Genomic DNA, 16,619 nt, shown 5'->3' with positions numbered 1-16,619 from the left:
ATGGGTTTAAAAGTGATTTCGGCGGAGAATATATATATATATATATATATATATATATATATATATATATACGCGCACACACACACATATATATAAACGTATTCTCCGTTGAGATATTGCAGCCGCTGCTGTGTCCAGGCCCAGGAGCCTTAGCACTGTGCTGTGATGTCACTCAATACCACTGACATCACTAGGTGTAAACAACATCTCTCCTTTGCTGTGTATGTGACTATGGAGCTGTTTGGTGATGTCGTCTATTATGGCCTTCATAGAAGCAACAGGAGATTGTTGCATCCATCTAGAACCCTCAGAACTACAGTGCTATGATGTCACTCACTTCCACAGGCCTTGCAGAGTGTAAACAACAACAACCCAGCTTTGTTGTGTATGTAACCATAGGGATTTGTGATGTCACCTAGAACCTTCACAGCAGCGACAGCTTTATGAGGAGCATCAGCACTGCTCTGCCTGAGCAGAACCATCACCGCCATAGGTTGTCAAATAACCCGGGTTTAACCCACACAGGTAAGTCCAATGGGGTGCAGGCATGTCCTCTATGCTTACAGCTTCCCGTGGGTGTTGGTTTGATACCGTTTGGGGACAGCCAAGGAGGCATCTGCAGGCAACAAAGGTAGGTGTGTGCTTGTGTGTGTGTTTCCTATGCAGATCCTAAGCCCAGTGTCACATGCAAGTAGGAGGAGTAAGAAGGGTTCCTGGCAAATCCGGGTTATGGATTGCATTTAAAAAGGCCCCGTGGGAGTGCAATGGGCCCCTGTCTTGCTGCTTAGCAATAATGGTATGGGTTTAGGTTCTGCTGTGTGTACTGGTGGTTGACTGCCCCCCAGCCCAGAGTGTGCATGGAAAATTGTCTGGCAGCCTCCCTGACAGCAAGCAGTGATAGTGCCCATGAAGGGGACCTTGTTGGGCCCGCCCCTTTCACGGTTATCGCTTCTCGGCCTTTTGGCTAAGATCAAGTGTAGTATCTGTTCTTATCAGTTTAATATCTGATACGTCCCCTATCTGGGGACCATATATTAAATGGATTTTTGAGAACGGGGGCCGATTTCGAAGCTTGCTTCCGTCGCCCTATGCATTGACCCGATATGGCAGTATCTTCGGGTACAGTGCACCACCCCCTTACAGGGTTAAAAAGAAAGATTCCTACTTTCATTGCTACCTGCTTGCTGGCTAGCCAGCTAGCCAGCCCTGTGGGCCTTGCTGCTGCTGCTGCTGCAGCCAAAAAACAAAAGGTGGTGCTGCTGCTGCTTCTGCTTCTGCTTGTGTCTGGCCGCTGTTGGAGCGTCCAGGCACAGGGCTTCTGCTGCTGCTGACTAAATGGCCTCCTTAATTGGATCATTTGAGTAGCCAGCACACCTGTGCAGGTAGGGCATGACATGATAGGCAGCTGCCTTGATAGCGGGTGGGTGCTGAATGTTCCTAATTGACAAAATAAGATTAATGCTTATGAAGAAATATAAAATCTCATCCCTTCCCCAATATCGCGCCACACCCCTACCCCTTAATTCCCTGGTTGAACTTGATGGACATATGTCTTTTTTCGACCGTACTAACTATGTAACTATGTAACATAACATGGGGGGGGGGGTCTCCTGGCTGTTCACACAGGTGTGTCATTGCTGTACATTGACCATGCATTGCTTCTGTGGTATTGCAAAGGCAAAGACAAATGCTTCCAGCCATCCATTGCACTAATGGATTGGTCATCAGCTGGCTGTCTATGTCCCGCATCAATATAGACCAAAGTACAGAGGGTTAGGCTATGCTATTGTGCACCTACCTGATGCATCAGAAGGTGCGAGGCCCTTGCTAAATTCTGTGCACAGACTTTGAGATCTATGCTTTAGACTGTATCTAAACCTGCTCCAACATGGACTGACATTCTGGCCTACTTTCAGCCGATGCGACTTGTCTGTCGCTGAACAGTCGCTTTTTATGTATTCAGCACCTATGTATAATGTTGTAAAAATGCTCTAGAAGCTAAAGTCGCAGAAATGTCACACATATTTGGCCTGCAACTTTCTGTGCGACAAATTCAGACAGGAAAAATCAGTATAAATCCTTAGAAAATTATCCCCCAGTGTCTCCATCTGCTGGCGGTATTGAATAAGCATTGCTGCACTGATGGGGTATGCATTAGACGAAAAAAAAGAAGAAAAAGAAGAATAATACGCCCAGAAAAGAGGCGAAAAGGAGAAAAACGTAAAAAAACGTGAAAAAAAAGTAAGAGGAAGAGAAGGGAAAAAAAGGTGGAAATGGGTTTAAAAGTGATTTCGGCGGAGAAATATATATATATATATATATATATATATATATATATATATATACGCGCACACACACACATATATATAAACGTATTCTCCGTTGAGATATTGCAGCCGCTGCTGTGTCCAGGCCCAGGAGCCTTAGCACTGTGCTGTGATGTCACTCAATACCACTGACATCACTAGGTGTAAACAACATCTCTCCTTTGCTGTGTATGTGACTATGGAGCTGTTTGGTGATGTCGTCTATTATGGCCTTCATAGAAGCAACAGGAGATTGTTGCATCCATCTAGAACCCTCAGAACTACAGTGCTATGATGTCACTCACTTCCACAGGCCTTGCAGAGTGTAAACAACAACAACCCAGCTTTGTTGTGTATGTAACCATAGGGATTTGTGATGTCACCTAGAACCTTCACAGCAGCGACAGCTTTATGAGGAGCATCAGCACTGCTCTGCCTGAGCAGAACCATCACCGCCATAGGTTGTCAAATAACCCGGGTTTAACCCACACAGGTAAGTCCAATGGGGTGCAGGCATGTCCTCTATGCTTACAGCTTCCCGTGGGTGTTGGTTTGATACCGTTTGGGGACAGCCAAGGAGGCATCTGCAGGCAACAAAGGTAGGTGTGTGCTTGTGTGTGTGTTTCCTATGCAGATCCTAAGCCCAGTGTCACATGCAAGTAGGAGGAGTAAGAAGGGTTCCTGGCAAATCCGGGTTATGGATTGCATTTAAAAAGGCCCCGTGGGAGTGCAATGGGCCCCTGTCTTGCTGCTTAGCAATAATGGTATGGGTTTAGGTTCTGCTGTGTGTACTGGTGGTTGACTGCCCCCCAGCCCAGAGTGTGCATGGAAAATTGTCTGGCAGCCTCCCTGACAGCAAGCAGTGATAGTGCCCATGAAGGGGACCTTGTTGGGCCCGCCCCTTTCACGGTTATCGCTTCTCGGCCTTTTGGCTAAGATCAAGTGTAGTATCTGTTCTTATCAGTTTAATATCTGATACGTCCCCTATCTGGGGACCATATATTAAATGGATTTTTGAGAACGGGGGCCGATTTCGAAGCTTGCTTCCGTCGCCCTATGCATTGACCCGATATGGCAGTATCTTCGGGTACAGTGCACCACCCCCTTACAGGGTTAAAAAGAAAGATTCCTACTTTCATTGCTACCTGCTTGCTGGCTAGCCAGCTAGCCAGCCCTGTGGGCCTTGCTGCTGCTGCTGCTGCAGCCAAAAAACAAAAGGTGGTGCTGCTGCTGCTTCTGCTTCTGCTTGTGTCTGGCCGCTGTTGGAGCGTCCAGGCACAGGACTTCTGCTGCTGCTGACTAAATGGCCTCCTTAATTGGATCATTTGAGTAGCCAGCACACCTGTGCAGGTAGGGCATGACATGATAGGCAGCTGCCTTGATAGCGGGTGGGTGCTGAATGTTCCTAATTGACAAAATAAGATTAATGCTTATGAAGAAATATAAAATCTCATCCCTTCCCCAATATCGCGCCACACCCCTACCCCTTAATTCCCTGGTTGAACTTGATGGACATATGTCTTTTTTCGACCGTACTAACTATGTAACTATGTAACATAACATGGGGGGGGGGGGGTCTCCTGGCTGTTCACACAGGTGTGTCATTGCTGTACATTGACCATGCATTGCTTCTGTGGTATTGCAAAGGCAAAGACAAATGCTTCCAGCCATCCATTGCACTAATGGATTGGTCATCAGCTGGCTGTCTATGTCCCGCATCAATATAGACCAAAGTACAGAGGGTTAGGCTATGCTATTGTGCACCTACCTGATGCATCAGAAGGTGCGAGGCCCTTGCTAAATTCTGTGCACAGACTTTGAGATCTATGCTTTAGACTGTATCTAAACCTGCTCCAACATGGACTGACATTCTGGCCTACTTTCAGCCGATGCGACTTGTCTGTCGCTGAACAGTCGCTTTTTATGTATTCAGCACCTATGTATAATGTTGTAAAAATGCTCTAGAAGCTAAAGTCGCAGAAATGTCACACATATTTGGCCTGCAACTTTCTGTGCGACAAATTCAGACAGGAAAAATCAGTATAAATCCTTAGAAAATTATCCCCCAGTGTCTCCATCTGCTGGCGGTATTGAATAAGCATTGCTGCACTGATGGGGTATGCATTAGACGAAAAAAAAGAAGAAAAAGAAGAATAATACGCCCAGAAAAGAGGCGAAAAGGAGAAAAACGTAAAAAACGTGAAAAAAAAGTAAGAGGAAGAGAAGGGAAAAAAAGGTGGAAATGGGTTTAAAAGTGATTTCGGCGGAGAAATATATATATATATATATATATATATATATATATATATATATATATATATATACGCGCACACACACACATATATATAAACGTATTCTCCGTTGAGATATTGCAGCCGCTGCTGTGTCCAGGCCCAGGAGCCTTAGCACTGTGCTGTGATGTCACTCAATACCACTGACATCACTAGGTGTAAACAACATCTCTCCTTTGCTGTGTATGTGACTATGGAGCTGTTTGGTGATGTCGTCTATTATGGCCTTCATAGAAGCAACAGGAGATTGTTGCATCCATCTAGAACCCTCAGAACTACAGTGCTATGATGTCACTCACTTCCACAGGCCTTGCAGAGTGTAAACAACAACAACCCAGCTTTGTTGTGTATGTAACCATAGGGATTTGTGATGTCACCTAGAACCTTCACAGCAGCGACAGCTTTATGAGGAGCATCAGCACTGCTCTGCCTGAGCAGAACCATCACCGCCATAGGTTGTCAAATAACCCGGGTTTAACCCACACAGGTAAGTCCAATGGGGTGCAGGCATGTCCTCTATGCTTACAGCTTCCCGTGGGTGTTGGTTTGATACCGTTTGGGGACAGCCAAGGAGGCATCTGCAGGCAACAAAGGTAGGTGTGTGCTTGTGTGTGTGTTTCCTATGCAGATCCTAAGCCCAGTGTCACATGCAAGTAGGAGGAGTAAGAAGGGTTCCTGGCAAATCCGGGTTATGGATTGCATTTAAAAAGGCCCCGTGGGAGTGCAATGGGCCCCTGTCTTGCTGCTTAGCAATAATGGTATGGGTTTAGGTTCTGCTGTGTGTACTGGTGGTTGACTGCCCCCCAGCCCAGAGTGTGCATGGAAAATTGTCTGGCAGCCTCCCTGACAGCAAGCAGTGATAGTGCCCATGAAGGGGACCTTGTTGGGCCCGCCCCTTTCACGGTTATCGCTTCTCGGCCTTTTGGCTAAGATCAAGTGTAGTATCTGTTCTTATCAGTTTTTCATGCCGGTGGACAGTAACGCCGGTATGGGGCTGGTGGGGATGGGTGCTGCATGGAGGATGCAGGTGTACCAGGGCTTTCCGGGGCTGGTTCTGAGGAATCAGCTCGACGGCTGCCCCAATGTGACCTGTTCCCTCCGGGTCTCGCCATGAGGCTGAGAGGGTCTAGAGCCGAGGTACTTTTGTGCCTCGGGGAGTGGTGACCCCGAGGTGCCGAAACTCACTGGGAGGATAGACTCACTGAGTTGAAGCACGGGCACCATAATCTCTTCACCTTGTGGCACTCACCTCTTGATTCCCGGCCTTCTGGCTAGGATCAGAGAAATTTTTATAGATCCGGCCGGATGTCCGGGCAGTATATCTGCACACATTCACTTATTTATTTCTTTTTTGTCTCACTGTGTCACTTTTTGCGTGTTGTGTGTTCACAGGATTGGTCAGGATGCGGTAGCCCTTCTGGGTGTCCCTCCTGGCGGTCTAGGGGAGGTGTGTGTGGCCATTAGGTTCCGCACCTCCCTGCAAACACCCCGGGTACTCCTGCTTTTGCAGGGTACCTACCGTAATCGGCTCTGCGGGCAGATACCTTGGCTAACGCCAAGGGGGATGCCGGGAGCATTTGTGGTCCCCTAGTAGCTTCGGCGAAAAGGGACATCGAACCTGGAACCTCGCAGGTACCTTTTGGTCCGGAGGCGAAGGGTAAGGTTTGTTGGGGGGCCTCTCTCCTATCGGAGAAGGGCTTGCGATAGACCGCATCCTTTGTGCACGTTTTTTTAGTGTAACACGTTTGCACTTTTTCTTGCACTTTGGGTGAATCGAAAGCACGTTCCTCGGCTTTAGATAAAAAAAAAAAAAAAAAATCTGTTCTTATCAGTTTAATATCTGATACGTCCCCTATCTGGGGACCATATATTAAATGGATTTTTGAGAACGGGGGCCGATTTCGAAGCTTGCTTCCGTCGCCCTATGCATTGACCCGATATGGCAGTATCTTCGGGTACAGTGCACCACCCCCTTACAGGGTTAAAAAGAAAGATTCCTACTTTCATTGCTACCTGCTTGCTGGCTAGCCAGCTAGCCAGCCCTGTGGGCCTTGCTGCTGCTGCTGCTGCAGCCAAAAAACAAAAGGTGGTGCTGCTGCTGCTTCTGCTTCTGCTTGTGTCTGGCCGCTGTTGGAGCGTCCAGGCACAGGACTTCTGCTGCTGCTGACTAAATGGCCTCCTTAATTGGATCATTTGAGTAGCCAGCACACCTGTGCAGGTAGGGCATGACATGATAGGCAGCTGCCTTGATAGCGGGTGGGTGCTGAATGTTCCTAATTGACAAAATAAGATTAATGCTTATGAAGAAATATAAAATCTCATCCCTTCCCCAATATCGCGCCACACCCCTACCCCTTAATTCCCTGGTTGAACTTGATGGACATATGTCTTTTTTCGACCGTACTAACTATGTAACTATGTAACATAACATGGGGGGGGGGGTCTCCTGGCTGTTCACACAGGTGTGTCATTGCTGTACATTGACCATGCATTGCTTCTGTGGTATTGCAAAGGCAAAGACAAATGCTTCCAGCCATCCATTGCACTAATGGATTGGTCATCAGCTGGCTGTCTATGTCCCGCATCAATATAGACCAAAGTACAGAGGGTTAGGCTATGCTATTGTGCACCTACCTGATGCATCAGAAGGTGCGAGGCCCTTGCTAAATTCTGTGCACAGACTTTGAGATCTATGCTTTAGACTGTATCTAAACCTGCTCCAACATGGACTGACATTCTGGCCTACTTTCAGCCGATGCGACTTGTCTGTCGCTGAACAGTCGCTTTTTATGTATTCAGCACCTATGTATAATGTTGTAAAAATGCTCTAGAAGCTAAAGTCGCAGAAATGTCACACATATTTGGCCTGCAACTTTCTGTGCGACAAATTCAGACAGGAAAAATCAGTATAAATCCTTAGAAAATTATCCCCCAGTGTCTCCATCTGCTGGCGGTATTGAATAAGCATTGCTGCACTGATGGGGTATGCATTAGACGAAAAAAAAGAAGAAAAAGAAGAATAATACGCCCAGAAAAGAGGCGAAAAGGAGAAAAACGTAAAAAAACGTGAAAAAAAAGTAAGAGGAAGAGAAGGGAAAAAAAGGTGGAAATGGGTTTAAAAGTGATTTCGGCGGAGAAATATATATATATATATATATATATATATATATATATATATATACGCGCACACACACACATATATATAAACGTATTCTCCGTTGAGATATTGCAGCCGCTGCTGTGTCCAGGCCCAGGAGCCTTAGCACTGTGCTGTGATGTCACTCAATACCACTGACATCACTAGGTGTAAACAACATCTCTCCTTTGCTGTGTATGTGACTATGGAGCTGTTTGGTGATGTCGTCTATTATGGCCTTCATAGAAGCAACAGGAGATTGTTGCATCCATCTAGAACCCTCAGAACTACAGTGCTATGATGTCACTCACTTCCACAGGCCTTGCAGAGTGTAAACAACAACAACCCAGCTTTGTTGTGTATGTAACCATAGGGATTTGTGATGTCACCTAGAACCTTCACAGCAGCGACAGCTTTATGAGGAGCATCAGCACTGCTCTGCCTGAGCAGAACCATCACCGCCATAGGTTGTCAAATAACCCGGGTTTAACCCACACAGGTAAGTCCAATGGGGTGCAGGCATGTCCTCTATGCTTACAGCTTCCCGTGGGTGTTGGTTTGATACCGTTTGGGGACAGCCAAGGAGGCATCTGCAGGCAACAAAGGTAGGTGTGTGCTTGTGTGTGTGTTTCCTATGCAGATCCTAAGCCCAGTGTCACATGCAAGTAGGAGGAGTAAGAAGGGTTCCTGGCAAATCCGGGTTATGGATTGCATTTAAAAAGGCCCCGTGGGAGTGCAATGGGCCCCTGTCTTGCTGCTTAGCAATAATGGTATGGGTTTAGGTTCTGCTGTGTGTACTGGTGGTTGACTGCCCCCCAGCCCAGAGTGTGCATGGAAAATTGTCTGGCAGCCTCCCTGACAGCAAGCAGTGATAGTGCCCATGAAGGGGACCTTGTTGGGCCCGCCCCTTTCACGGTTATCGCTTCTCGGCCTTTTGGCTAAGATCAAGTGTAGTATCTGTTCTTATCAGTTTAATATCTGATACGTCCCCTATCTGGGGACCATATATTAAATGGATTTTTGAGAACGGGGGCCGATTTCGAAGCTTGCTTCCGTCGCCCTATGCATTGACCCGATATGGCAGTATCTTCGGGTACAGTGCACCACCCCCTTACAGGGTTAAAAAGAAATTCCTACTTTCATTGCTACCTGCTTGCTGGCTAGCCAGCTAGCCAGCCCTGTGGGCCTTGCTGCTGCTGCTGCTGCAGCCAAAAAACAAAAGGTGGTGCTGCTGCTGCTTCTGCTTCTGCTTGTGTCTGGCCGCTGTTGGAGCGTCCAGGCACAGGACTTCTGCTGCTGCTGACTAAATGGCCTCCTTAATTGGATCATTTGAGTAGCCAGCACACCTGTGCAGGTAGGGCATGACATGATAGGCAGCTGCCTTGATAGCGGGTGGGTGCTGAATGTTCCTAATTGACAAAATAAGATTAATGCTTATGAAGAAATATAAAATCTCATCCCTTCCCCAATATCGCGCCACACCCCTACCCCTTAATTCCCTGGTTGAACTTGATGGACATATGTCTTTTTTCGACCGTACTAACTATGTAACTATGTAACATAACATGGGGGGGGGGGGGTCTCCTGGCTGTTCACACAGGTGTGTCATTGCTGTACATTGACCATGCATTGCTTCTGTGGTATTGCAAAGGCAAAGACAAATGCTTCCAGCCATCCATTGCACTAATGGATTGGTCATCAGCTGGCTGTCTATGTCCCGCATCAATATAGACCAAAGTACAGAGGGTTAGGCTATGCTATTGTGCACCTACCTGATGCATCAGAAGGTGCGAGGCCCTTGCTAAATTCTGTGCACAGACTTTGAGATCTATGCTTTAGACTGTATCTAAACCTGCTCCAACATGGACTGACATTCTGGCCTACTTTCAGCCGATGCGACTTGTCTGTCGCTGAACAGTCGCTTTTTATGTATTCAGCACCTATGTATAATGTTGTAAAAATGCTCTAGAAGCTAAAGTCGCAGAAATGTCACACATATTTGGCCTGCAACTTTCTGTGCGACAAATTCAGACAGGAAAAATCAGTATAAATCCTTAGAAAATTATCCCCCAGTGTCTCCATCTGCTGGCGGTATTGAATAAGCATTGCTGCACTGATGGGGTATGCATTAGACGAAAAAAAAGAAGAAAAAGAAGAATAATACGCCCAGAAAAGAGGCGAAAAGGAGAAAAACGTAAAAAAACGTGAAAAAAAAGTAAGAGGAAGAGAAGGGAAAAAAAGGTGGAAATGGGTTTAAAAGTGATTTCGGCGGAGAAATATATATATATATATATATATATATATATATATACGCGCACACACACACATATATATAAACGTATTCTCCGTTGAGATATTGCAGCCGCTGCTGTGTCCAGGCCCAGGAGCCTTAGCACTGTGCTGTGATGTCACTCAATACCACTGACATCACTAGGTGTAAACAACATCTCTCCTTTGCTGTGTATGTGACTATGGAGCTGTTTGGTGATGTCGTCTATTATGGCCTTCATAGAAGCAACAGGAGATTGTTGCATCCATCTAGAACCCTCAGAACTACAGTGCTATGATGTCACTCACTTCCACAGGCCTTGCAGAGTGTAAACAACAACAACCCAGCTTTGTTGTGTATGTAACCATAGGGATTTGTGATGTCACCTAGAACCTTCACAGCAGCGACAGCTTTATGAGGAGCATCAGCACTGCTCTGCCTGAGCAGAACCATCACCGCCATAGGTTGTCAAATAACCCGGGTTTAACCCACACAGGTAAGTCCAATGGGGTGCAGGCATGTCCTCTATGCTTACAGCTTCCCGTGGGTGTTGGTTTGATACCGTTTGGGGACAGCCAAGGAGGCATCTGCAGGCAACAAAGGTAGGTGTGTGCTTGTGTGTGTGTTTCCTATGCAGATCCTAAGCCCAGTGTCACATGCAAGTAGGAGGAGTAAGAAGGGTTCCTGGCAAATCCGGGTTATGGATTGCATTTAAAAAGGCCCCGTGGGAGTGCAATGGGCCCCTGTCTTGCTGCTTAGCAATAATGGTATGGGTTTAGGTTCTGCTGTGTGTACTGGTGGTTGACTGCCCCCCAGCCCAGAGTGTGCATGGAAAATTGTCTGGCAGCCTCCCTGACAGCAAGCAGTGATAGTGCCCATGAAGGGGACCTTGTTGGGCCCGCCCCTTTCACGGTTATCGCTTCTCGGCCTTTTGGCTAAGATCAAGTGTAGTATCTGTTCTTATCAGTTTAATATCTGATATGTCCCCTATCTGGGGACCATATATTAAATGGATTTTTGAGAACGGGGGCCGATTTCGAAGCTTGCTTCCGTCGCCCTATGCATTGACCCGATATGGCAGTATCTTCGGGTACAGTGCACCACCCCCTTACAGGGTTAAAAAGAAAGATTCCTACTTTCATTGCTACCTGCTTGCTGGCTAGCCAGCTAGCCAGCCCTGTGGGCCTTGCTGCTGCTGCAGCCAAAAAACAAAAGGTGGTGCTGCTGCTGCTTCTGCTTCTGCTTGTGTCTGGCCGCTGTTGGAGCGTCCAGGCACAGGACTTCTGCTGCTGCTGACTAAATGGCCTCCTTAATTGGATCATTTGAGTAGCCAGCACACCTGTGCAGGTAGGGCATGACATGATAGGCAGCTGCCTTGATAGCGGGTGGGTGCTGAATGTTCCTAATTGACAAAATAAGATTAATGCTTATGAAGAAATATAAAATCTCATCCCTTCCCCAATATCGCGCCACACCCCTACCCCTTAATTCCCTGGTTGAACTTGATGGACATATGTCTTTTTTCGACCGTACTAACTATGTAACTATGTAACATAACATGGGGGGGGGGGTCTCCTGGCTGTTCACACAGGTGTGTCATTGCTGTACATTGACCATGCATTGCTTCTGTGGTATTGCAAAGGCAAAGACAAATGCTTCCAGCCATCCATTGCACTAATGGATTGGTCATCAGCTGGCTGTCTATGTCCCGCATCAATATAGACCAAAGTACAGAGGGTTAGGCTATGCTATTGTGCACCTACCTGATGCATCAGAAGGTGCGAGGCCCTTGCTAAATTCTGTGCACAGACTTTGAGATCTATGCTTTAGACTGTATCTAAACCTGCTCCAACATGGACTGACATTCTGGCCTACTTTCAGCCGATGCGACTTGTCTGTCGCTGAACAGTCGCTTTTTATGTATTCAGCACCTATGTATAATGTTGTAAAAATGCTCTAGAAGCTAAAGTCGCAGAAATGTCACACATATTTGGCCTGCAACTTTCTGTGCGACAAATTCAGACAGGAAAAATCAGTATAAATCCTTAGAAAATTATCCCCCAGTGTCTCCATCTGCTGGCGGTATTGAATAAGCATTGCTGCACTGATGGGGTATGCATTAGACGAAAAAAAAGAAGAAAAAGAAGAATAATACGCCCAGAAAAGAGGCGAAAAGGAGAAAAACGTAAAAAAACGTGAAAAAAAAGTAAGAGGAAGAGAAGGGAAAAAAAGGTGGAAATGGGTTTAAAAGTGATTTCGGCGGAGAAATATATATATATATATATATATATATATATATATATATATATATATACGCGCACACACACACATATATATAAACGTATTCTCCGTTGAGATATTGCAGCCGCTGCTGTGTCCAGGCCCAGGAGCCTTAGCACTGTGCTGTGATGTCACTCAATACCACTGACATCACTAGGTGTAAACAACATCTCTCCTTTGCTGTGTATGTGACTATGGAGCTGTTTGGTGATGTCGTCTATTATGGCCTTCATAGAAGCAACAGGAGATTGTTGCATCCATCTAGAACCCTCAGAACTACAGTGCTATGATGTCACTCACTTCCACAGGCCTTGCAGAGTGTAAACAACAACAACCCAGCTTTGTTGTGTATGTAACCATAGGGATTTGTGATGTCACCTAGAACCTTCACAGCAGCGACAGCTTTATGAGGAGCATCAGCACTGCTCTGCCTGAGCAGAACCATCACCGCCATAGGTTGTCAAATAACCCGGGTTTAACCCACACAGGTAAGTCCAATGGGGTGCAGGCATGTCCTCTATGCTTACAGCTTCCCGTGGGTGTTGGTTTGATACCGTTTGGGGACAGCCAAGGAGGCATCTGCAGGCAACAAAGGTAGGTGTGTGCTTGTGTGTGTGTTTCCTATGCAGATCCTAAGCCCAGTGTCACATGCAAGTAGGAGGAGTAAGAAGGGTTCCTGGCAAATCCGGGTTATGGATTGCATTTAAAAAGGCCCCGTGGGAGTGCAATGGGCCCCTGTCTTGCTGCTTAGCAATAATGGTATGGGTTTAGGTTCTGCTGTGTGTACTGGTGGTTGACTGCCCCCCAGCCCAGAGTGTGCATGGAAAATTGTCTGGCAGCCTCCCTGACAGCAAGCAGTGATAGTGCCCATGAAGGGGACCTTGTTGGGCCCGCCCCTTTCACGGTTATCGCTTCTCGGCCTTTTGGCTAAGATCAAGTGTAGTATCTGTTCTTATCAGTTTAATATCTGATACGTCCCCTATCTGGGGACCATATATTAAATGGATTTTTGAGAACGGGGGCCGATTTCGAAGCTTGCTTCCGTCGCCCTATGCATTGACCCGATATGGCAGTATCTTCGGGTACAGTGCACCACCCCCTTACAGGGTTAAAAAGAAAGATTCCTACTTTCATTGCTACCTGCTTGCTGGCTAGCCAGCTAGCCAGCCCTGTGGGCCTTGCTGCTGCTGCTGCTGCAGCCAAAAAACAAAAGGTGGTGCTGCTGCTGCTTCTGCTTCTGCTTGTGTCTGGCCGCTGTTGGAGCGTCCAGGCACAGGACTTCTGCTGCTGCTGACTAAATGGCCTCCTTAATTGGATCATTTGAGTAGCCAGCACACCTGTGCAGGTAGGGCATGACATGATAGGCAGCTGCCTTGATAGCGGGTGGGTGCTGAATGTTCCTAATTGACAAAATAAGATTAATGCTTATGAAGAAATATAAAATCTCATCCCTTCCCCAATATCGCGCCACACCCCTACCCCTTAATTCCCTGGTTGAACTTGATGGACATATGTCTTTTTTCGACCGTACTAACTATGTAACTATGTAACATAACATGGGGGGGGGGGGTCTCCTGGCTGTTCACACAGGTGTGTCATTGCTGTACATTGACCATGCATTGCTTCTGTGGTATTGCAAAGGCAAAGACAAATGCTTCCAGCCATCCATTGCACTAATGGATTGGTCATCAGCTGGCTGTCTATGTCCCGCATCAATATAGACCAAAGTACAGAGGGTTAGGCTATGCTATTGTGCACCTACCTGATGCATCAGAAGGTGCGAGGCCCTTGCTAAATTCTGTGCACAGACTTTGAGATCTATGCTTTAGACTGTATCTAAACCTGCTCCAACATGGACTGACATTCTGGCCTACTTTCAGCCGATGCGACTTGTCTGTCGCTGAACAGTCGCTTTTTATGTATTCAGCACCTATGTATAATGTTGTAAAAATGCTCTAGAAGCTAAAGTCGCAGAAATGTCACACATATTTGGCCTGCAACTTTCTGTGCGACAAATTCAGACAGGAAAAATCAGTATAAATCCTTAGAAAATTATCCCCCAGTGTCTCCATCTGCTGGCGGTATTGAATAAGCATTGCTGCACTGATGGGGTATGCATTAGACGAAAAAAAAGAAGAAAAAGAAGAATAATACGCCCAGAAAAGAGGCGAAAAGGAGAAAAACGTAAAAAAACGTGAAAAAAAAGTAAGAGGAAGAGAAGGGAAAAAAAGGTGGAAATGGGTTTAAAAGTGATTTCGGCGGAGATATATATATATATATATATATATATATATATATATATATATATATACGCGCACACACACACATATATATAAACGTATTCTCCGTTGAGATATTGCAGCCGCTGCTGTGTCCAGGCCCAGGAGCCTTAGCACTGTGCTGTGATGTCACTCAATACCACTGACATCACTAGGTGTAAACAACATCTCTCCTTTGCTGTGTATGTGACTATGGAGCTGTTTGGTGATGTCGTCTATTATGGCCTTCATAGAAGCAACAGGAGATTGTTGCATCCATCTAGAACCCTCAGAACTACAGTGCTATGATGTCACTCACTTCCACAGGCCTTGCAGAGTGTAAACAACAACAACCCAGCTTTGTTGTGTATGTAACCATAGGGATTTGTGATGTCACCTAGAACCTTCACAGCAGCGACAGCTTTATGAGGAGCATCAGCACTGCTCTGCCTGAGCAGAACCATCACCGCCATAGGTTGTCAAATAACCCGGGTTTAACCCACACAGGTAAGTCCAATGGGGTGCAGGCATGTCCTCTATGCTTACAGCTTCCCGTGGGTGTTGGTTTGATACCGTTTGGGGACAGCCAAGGAGGCATCTGCAGGCAACAAAGGTAGGTGTGTGCTTGTGTGTGTGTTTCCTATGCAGATCCTAAGCCCAGTGTCACATGCAAGTAGGAGGAGTAAGAAGGGTTCCTGGCAAATCCGGGTTATGGATTGCATTTAAAAAGGCCCCGTGGGAGTGCAATGGGCCCCTGTCTTGCTGCTTAGCAATAATGGTATGGGTTTAGGTTCTGCTGTGTGTACTGGTGGTTGACTGCCCCCCAGCCCAGAGTGTGCATGGAAAATTGTCTGGCAGCCTCCCTGACAGCAAGCAGTGATAGTGCCCATGAAGGGGACCTTGTTGGGCCCGCCCCTTTCACGGTTATCGCTTCTCGGCCTTTTGGCTAAGATCAAGTGTAGTATCTGTTCTTATCAGTTTAATATCTGATACGTCCCCTATCTGGGGACCATATATTAAATGGATTTTTGAGAACGGGGGCCGATTTCGAAGCTTGCTTCCGTCGCCCTATGCATTGACCCGATATGGCAGTATCTTCGGGTACAGTGCACCACCCCCTTACAGGGTTAAAAAGAAAGATTCCTACTTTCATTGCTACCTGCTTGCTGGCTAGCCAGCTAGCCAGCCCTGTGGGCCTTGCTGCTGCTGCTGCTGCAGCCAAAAAACAAAAGGTGGTGCTGCTGCTGCTTCTGCTTGTGTCTGGCCGCTGTTGGAGCGTCCAGGCACAGGACTTCTGCTGCTGCTGACTAAATGGCCTCCTTAATTGGATCATTTGAGTAGCCAGCACACCTGTGCAGGTAGGGCATGACATGATAGGCAGCTGCCTTGATAGCGGGTGGGTGCTGAATGTTCCTAATTGACAAAATAAGATTAATGCTTATGAAGAAATATAAAATCTCATCCCTTCCCCAATATCGCGCCACACCCCTACCCCTTAATTCCCTGGTTGAACTTGATGGACATATGTCTTTTTTCGACCGTACTAACTATGTAACTATGTAACATAACATGGGGGGGGGGGGTCTCCTGGCTGTTCACACAGGTGTGTCATTGCTGTACATTGACCATGCATTGCTTCTGTGGTATTGCAAAGGCAAAGACAAATGCTTCCAGCCATCCATTGCACTAATGGATTGGTCATCAGCTGGCTGTCTATGTCCCGCATCAATATAGACCAAAGTACAGAGGGTTAGGCTATGCTATTGTGCACCTACCTGATGCATCAGAAGGTGCGAGGCCCTTGCTAAATTCTGTGCACAGACTTTGAGATCTATGCTTTAGACTGTATCTAAACCTGCTCCAACATGGACTGACATTCTGGCCTACTTTCAGCCGATGCGACTTGTCTGTCGCTGAACAGTCGCTTTTTATGTATTCAGCACCTATGTATAATGTTGTAAAAATGCTCTAGAAGCTAAAGTCGCAGAAATGTCACACATATTTGGCCTGCAACTTTCTGTGCGACAAATTCAGACAGGAAAAATCAGTATAAATCCTTAGAAAATTATCCCCCAGTGT

The 16,619-nt window shown here is 46.5% G+C and overlaps 8 non-coding genes across 8 annotated transcripts; all 8 read left to right on the top strand.

Moving 5' to 3' along the window:
• The first annotated feature begins 944 nt into the window (after positions 1 to 944).
• LOC130350423 (U2 spliceosomal RNA) lies at positions 945 to 1,135 on the top strand. Its single transcript, XR_008887525.1, has one exon. It is a non-coding gene; the product is annotated as a U2 spliceosomal RNA (small nuclear RNA).
• A 2,083-nt stretch (positions 1,136 to 3,218) lies between these two features.
• LOC130350422 (U2 spliceosomal RNA) lies at positions 3,219 to 3,409 on the top strand. The gene has a single exon (XR_008887524.1). It is a non-coding gene; the product is annotated as a U2 spliceosomal RNA (small nuclear RNA).
• Positions 3,410 to 5,503: 2,094 nt separating this feature from the next.
• On the top strand, positions 5,504 to 5,691 carry LOC130350392 (U2 spliceosomal RNA). The gene has a single exon (XR_008887497.1). It is a non-coding gene; the product is annotated as a U2 spliceosomal RNA (small nuclear RNA).
• A 693-nt stretch (positions 5,692 to 6,384) lies between these two features.
• Positions 6,385 to 6,568, top strand: LOC130350388 (U2 spliceosomal RNA). Its single transcript, XR_008887495.1, has one exon. It is a non-coding gene; the product is annotated as a U2 spliceosomal RNA (small nuclear RNA).
• A 2,083-nt stretch (positions 6,569 to 8,651) lies between these two features.
• LOC130350421 (U2 spliceosomal RNA) lies at positions 8,652 to 8,842 on the top strand. Its single transcript, XR_008887523.1, has one exon. It is a non-coding gene; the product is annotated as a U2 spliceosomal RNA (small nuclear RNA).
• A 2,075-nt stretch (positions 8,843 to 10,917) lies between these two features.
• On the top strand, positions 10,918 to 11,108 carry LOC130350403 (U2 spliceosomal RNA). The gene has a single exon (XR_008887507.1). It is a non-coding gene; the product is annotated as a U2 spliceosomal RNA (small nuclear RNA).
• A 2,081-nt stretch (positions 11,109 to 13,189) lies between these two features.
• LOC130350420 (U2 spliceosomal RNA) lies at positions 13,190 to 13,380 on the top strand. The gene has a single exon (XR_008887522.1). It is a non-coding gene; the product is annotated as a U2 spliceosomal RNA (small nuclear RNA).
• A 2,086-nt stretch (positions 13,381 to 15,466) lies between these two features.
• LOC130350419 (U2 spliceosomal RNA) lies at positions 15,467 to 15,657 on the top strand. Its single transcript, XR_008887521.1, has one exon. It is a non-coding gene; the product is annotated as a U2 spliceosomal RNA (small nuclear RNA).
• The last annotated feature ends 962 nt before the right edge of the window (positions 15,658 to 16,619 follow it).

This window comes from Hyla sarda, unplaced genomic scaffold (assembly GCF_029499605.1).
Source record: "Hyla sarda isolate aHylSar1 unplaced genomic scaffold, aHylSar1.hap1 scaffold_945, whole genome shotgun sequence".
In the NCBI taxonomy this organism is placed as follows: domain Eukaryota; kingdom Metazoa; phylum Chordata; class Amphibia; order Anura; family Hylidae; genus Hyla; species Hyla sarda.
Note: the sequence above shows the minus strand (reverse complement) of the source record. Positions and strands in the feature narration are given on the sequence as shown.